Here is a 6,000-nt window from a genome sequence, read left to right on the forward strand (position 1 = left end):
GCCTCTCTTCGAATCTCATTTTGCTCTGAGCTTCCCTCACTTCAAAGCCTGTCCATCCCATATCACCCTTTACAGCCTCATTTGTCGTCTTCCCGTGAGCGCCCAACGCGAGGCGGCCCACCGCCCTTTGATTTACATCCATTCCTGATTGTACCTCTGACTTCATGCACACTACTGAGTTCCCAAATGTAAGCCCCGGGACCATCACACCCTTCCACAGCCCTCGAAGCACCTCGTACCTATTGTATCCCCATAAACCTCCGTGCTTCATAATTGCAGCATTCCTCTTTCCCTTTGCTACCGATGCTTTCTCTTGTACCTCCATATATCTATCCCCCTCATTTACCCATACTCCGAGGTACTTGTACTCGCTTACCCTCGGTATTTTTTGGCCCTGTATAAAGACCACATGGTCATCGCGATCATTGAATACCATCAATCCACATTTTGTTGCACTAAATCCTAGTCCTAGAGCCTCACATTCCCTTCCGCATATATCTGCCAGTCCCTGTATATCATCTTGACTGTCCGCAAATAAGACAATATCATCAGCATAAAATAGACCTGGAAGCTTCTGCTCAACCATCGTGCCGACTTGCTTGTGTGACAAATTAAATCCAATGTTGCTACCTTCTAGCGCTTTTTCCATCCTCACCATGTACGGCATGAATAACAGCGGGGACAAAGGACATCCCTGTCTCAGCCCCTTGCTAATTTCAACGCTGTCCTTGCTACTTATTCCTTCCCATTCTATACAAACTGTATTTTCTCGGTATATTTCCCTCAAAAGCTGTATACAGTCGTCACCTATGCCCACTTCTTTCAGTATATCCCACAAAATTTCCTGATTAACGTTGTCATACGCCCCGGTAATATCTAGATAAGCTACGTATAAGGGCCTGTTTTCTATTTTCGATATTTCTATACACTGGGTAAGAACAAACAGATTATCGTCTAACCGCCTGTCGATTCGAAATCCATTCTGAAGTTCTCCCAAAATATCATTTTGTTCTACCCACGCTTCTATTTTTAATTTTACTGCCTGCATCGCCAACCTGTATAGCACCGATGTAATGGTTAGCGGTCTATACGAGCGAATGTTATGCTTTTCTCCCTTGCCTTTATAGATTAAGTTCATTCTACTTTTTCGCCAACTGTCTGGTATTTCCCTCTCCTGTAAGCACTTTTCTTCGGCTTTCAGCAGTGCTTCTTTAGTTTTATGTCCGAGTTCGTTAATGAGGCTGACGGGAACCCCATCTAAGCCCGGAGTAGTGCGCTTAGGAATTTTTCCTTCGGCCTTCTTCCAATTGAAATTCTCTAGTACTACATCTTCGTCGGTTGCACTCCTTTGCGTACTTTTACTCACTGGGGGAATCCCCGAGGCGACCTTTTTAAACGAATCAGCTGTTATCTTTCGGATGTAACCTAGCGCTTCATACCCTTCCAATTGATTTCCTCCTTCATCTGCCATATGTTGTTGCATTGTGACAGACTTCCTACCCAGCGCTTTTACGTGGCTCCAAAATATCCTAGGCGCGGCCTTCTTCTTTTCGCGAATCTCTGTCATCCAGCGTTCACTTTCACCTTTAATTTTTGCCTCGACTAATTTCTGCACAATGGATTTTTGCTCTAAATATATTTCCCATATTTGGTTGACTTCGTCCTGTGGCCGCTTCTCCCTTTTTGCTTGTCTGTGCTCCCGTGATGCCTCACGTCGCTTCTCGATCGCCTCCCGGATTTCTTTGTTCCACCGACTCAAAGCGAAATGCATTTCCCAAGTCTCGATTACACACGCATACCTCGAGGTAAGTCTCATTCTCTCATGGTAAAGATGTGTAATGGTCCATATGCACTCCGAAATGAAGCCGTACACGCTATCGAAGTTCTGCGGTGTGGACTACGAATCATATGATTGTTGTTTTGATATGACATGCTTACAGTAGCAGCCGTGTACTTTCGTGAGATGGCGCTGGATGGATGGATGGATGGATGCTATGAGCGTCCCCTTTATAACGGGGCGGTGACATGTCTGCCACCATGCTCGAAGAAAAAAGAAAAACTTCCTTGTTTCATGCTGGCCTAATACCTTGTCTACATTGATTAAATCTATCTCATTATACCAAAAAAATTTATAAATTCACGGTCTATCTCTCTGCCTCTTAAGGCAGAATGACCTTATTCCCCCCCCCCCCCATTATTTATTTTTGTACTTTATCTCTACATTTCTGCCACCAATACTCTAACCGTCTCTTACTTATTTCTATCGCGGACGTGTTCAGCTTTCCATTGATGTCCCTAAAACCCAAGGCTTCCTGTAGACTCGTGCCCACAAGTATACCTGGGTGAATATCGCCACATTCAATCAGTACATGTTCCATCGTTTCCTTAGTTCCCCCGCAGCATGTACAGTGTTCGTCTTCGTTACTGAATCTCGCTTTATAACTTCGCGTTCTAAGGCAGCCCGACCTTGCTTCAAACAGTAAAGCGCTTCCCCTTGAATTATCGTAAAACCTTTCCCTCCTTATTTCGTTTTTTCCTTTTCGGTAGTTACTCAGAGCCGGCTTCTTTTCCATCGCTGCCATCCAATAAGTCCTCTCCGCCTCTCTGACCTTCCGCTTAATGCTCCTTGTTGCCATATCGCCCGCACTACTAGCCGTATATTTACTGGTGAGCCTCCTAGTTCTTTTTCTCCACTGCGTGTCAACACTTTTTCTATACAAATACCTGAAAACCTTCTCTGCCCATCTACTGTTCTTCATTTTCCTCAGCCTCTCTTCGAATCTCATTTTGCTCTGAGCTTCCCTCACTTCAAAGCCTGTCCATCCCATATCACCCTTCACCGCCTCATTTGTCGTCTTCCCGTGAGCGCCCAAGGCGAGGCGGCCCACCGTCCTTTGATTTACATCCATTCCTGATTGCACCTCTGACTTCATGCACAGCACTGAGTTCCCAAATGTAAGCCCCGGAACCATCACACCCTTCCACAGGCCTCGAAGCACCTCGTACCTATTGTATCCCCATAAAGCTCTGTGCTTCATAATTGCAGCATTCCTCTTTCCCTTTGCTACCGATGCTTTCTCTTGTACCTCCATATATCTATCCCCCTCATTTACCCATACTCCGAGGTACTTGTACTCGCTTACCCTCGGTATTTTTTGGCCCTGTATTAAGACCGTATGGTCTCCGTGATCATTGAATATCATCAATCCACATTTTGTTGCACTAAATCCTAGTCCTAGAGCCTCACACTCCCTTCCGCATATATCTGCCAGTCGCTGTATATCATCTTGACTGTCCGCAAATAGGACAATATCATCAGCATAAAATAGACCTGGAAGCTTCTGCTCAACCATCGCTCCGACCTGTTTGTGTGACAAATTAAATCCAATGTTGCTACCTTCTAGCGCTTTTTCCATCCTCGCCATGTACAGCATGAATAACAGCGGGGACAAAGGACATCCCTGTCTCAGCCCCTTGCTAATTTCAACGCTGTCCTTGCTACTTATTCCTTCCCATTCTATACAAACTGTATTTTCTCGGTATATTTCTCTCAAAAGCTGTACACAGTCGTCACCTATGCCCACTTCCTTCAATATATCCCACAAAATTTCCTGATTAACGTTGTCATACGCCCCGGTGATATCTAGATAAGCTACGTATAAGGGCCTGTTTTCTATTTTAGATATTTCTATACACTGGGTAAGAACAAACAGATTATCGTCTAACCGCCTGTCGATTCGAAATCCATTCTGAAGTTCTCCCAAAATATCATTTTGTTCTACCCACGCTTCTATTTTTAATTTTACTGCCTGCATCGCCAACCTGTATAGCACCGATGTAATTGTTAGCGGTCTATACGAGCGAATGTTATCCTTTTCTCCCTTGCCTTTATAGATTAAGTTCATTCTACTTTTTCTCCAACTGTCTGGTATTTCCCTCTCCTGTAAGCACTTTTCTACGGCTTTCTGCAGTGCTTCTTTAGTGTTATGTCCGAGTTCGTTAATGAGGCTGACGGGAACCCCATCTAAGCCCGGAGTAGTGCGCTTAGGAATTTTTCCTTCGGCCTTCTTCCAATTGAAATTCTCTAGTACTACATCTTCGTCGGTTGCACTCCTTTGCGTACTTTTACTCACCGGGGGAATCCCCTGGGGGACCTTTTTAAACGAATCGGCTGTTATCTTTCGGATGTAACCTAGCGCTTCATATCCTTCCAATTTATTTCCTCCTTCATCTACCATATGTTGTTGCATTGTGTCAGACTTCCTACCCAGCGCTTTTAGGTGGCTCCAAAATATCCTAGGCGCGACCTTCTTCTTTTCGCGAATCTCTGTCATCCAGCGTTCTCTTTCACCTTTAATTTTTGCCTCGACTAATTTCTGCACAATGGATTTTTGCTCTAATATATTTCCCATATTTGGTTGACTTCGTCCTGTGGCCGCTTCTCCTTTTTTGCCTTTCTGTGCTCCCGTGATGCCTGACGTCGCATCTCGATCGCTTCCCGGATTTCTTTGTTCCACCAACTTTTTGGCTTTTTCTTTCCTTTCCAACAAATAGTTTTCTTCTCTATTTCCATTTCTTTCGTGATTACATGTAGCAGCTCACTATACTTCCAGTCTTTGCCTGGTAGTTCGTCTACTTTTTCCTCGACTCTTGCGGCTATATTTGTTATTTGTTTGTCATTTAGATACGAGCTGCCAAACTTTGATTCTATGTTATTATTTTCAGTTTTATATCCCATTTGTAATATTATGCGTTTATGATCACTACCTAAGCTGTTAATGCCTTCTTCGTCTATTCTCATCTCTCTAAGTTTGTCATATATTCCTTCTGTCATGAGACAGTAATCAATGCTCGATTGCCTGTTTCTGACTTCCCACGTGATCTGCCCCTCACACTTAGGCCCCACGTTAACTATCTCAAGACTATGTTGCTCGCAGAGATCTAGCAATAACTTGCCATTGGTGTCTGAATATCCGTCAAGGTCATGAATGTGAGCGTTCATGTCCCCTAGAAGGATTATCTCGGCATCATGACCAAATTCTTTAATATCGGTGCTTATGCATTTCACTATCTCCAGATTCTTTTCTCTGCAGTTATTGCCTGTCCACAAGTAAGCTACACCTAGCCACGTTTTCTTTCCACCTACTGTGCCCGAAACCCACATGTGCTCTGAACACGTTTGTTTCACTCTCTCCCATTTTGTTCTGCTATGAATTAGCATTCCAACCCCCCCACCTCTCCTTTCTGATGTGATCCTGTTACATCCTTCCCAAACGTAATTTTCAATGTGTGGTGGCTCTTCCAAGTCTCTAAGGTGTGTTTCTGTAACCGCATAAACACCTATCTGTTCCTTGTTTAACTGTCCCTCAATCTCTAACCATTTTGCCTTTTTTCTGCCACCCTGCATGTTAATGTAACTAATTGCAACACGCGCCTTCTCCCTTCTTTTACCTTTTCTCTGTTTTTTCGCTATACTACCTGTCAAAGAGTCCCCCTGGTTGTTTTCCTCATTACAAGCTACCATGGGCACCGAAGGGCCCGCGTGCCCCCCAAAAAAGCTACTGCGCGTCCTGCAAGACGCCAACCCACCTCATGGCCAAGCCTCCTATCGAAGTGTATTCCGTCTCTTCGAAAACCACCCCACCTGTGCACCTCTCTGTTTATTTCCACTACCTCGATGCCTTTCTCTCTACTCATCTGCCATATCTCTTTGCGTCGACAACCGCTCTTTGCAGGTTGCCGTCACGCACCGGTACCTCCGGTATTGTGCATACCACTATCTGCACCTGAGGGGAAATGGCGCGCATGTCATCGACCCCTTTCGCCAATGTGGTCGCTAGTTCGGCTGATTCGTTACTCAAGACGTCGTTTAGACCTCCCGCGATTATCACGAGGTTACGTCCATTAGACTTAGCTGCGAGTTTTGCGTTAGCTTGTCTCATCACTGATCCCAGCCTATGGCCCGGGAACTTTCCTATTAAAACTCGTTTGTCGCCTCTC

The sequence above is a fragment of the Rhipicephalus sanguineus genome, chromosome 6 (assembly GCF_013339695.2).
Source record: "Rhipicephalus sanguineus isolate Rsan-2018 chromosome 6, BIME_Rsan_1.4, whole genome shotgun sequence".
Lineage (NCBI taxonomy): Eukaryota > Metazoa > Arthropoda > Arachnida > Ixodida > Ixodidae > Rhipicephalus > Rhipicephalus sanguineus.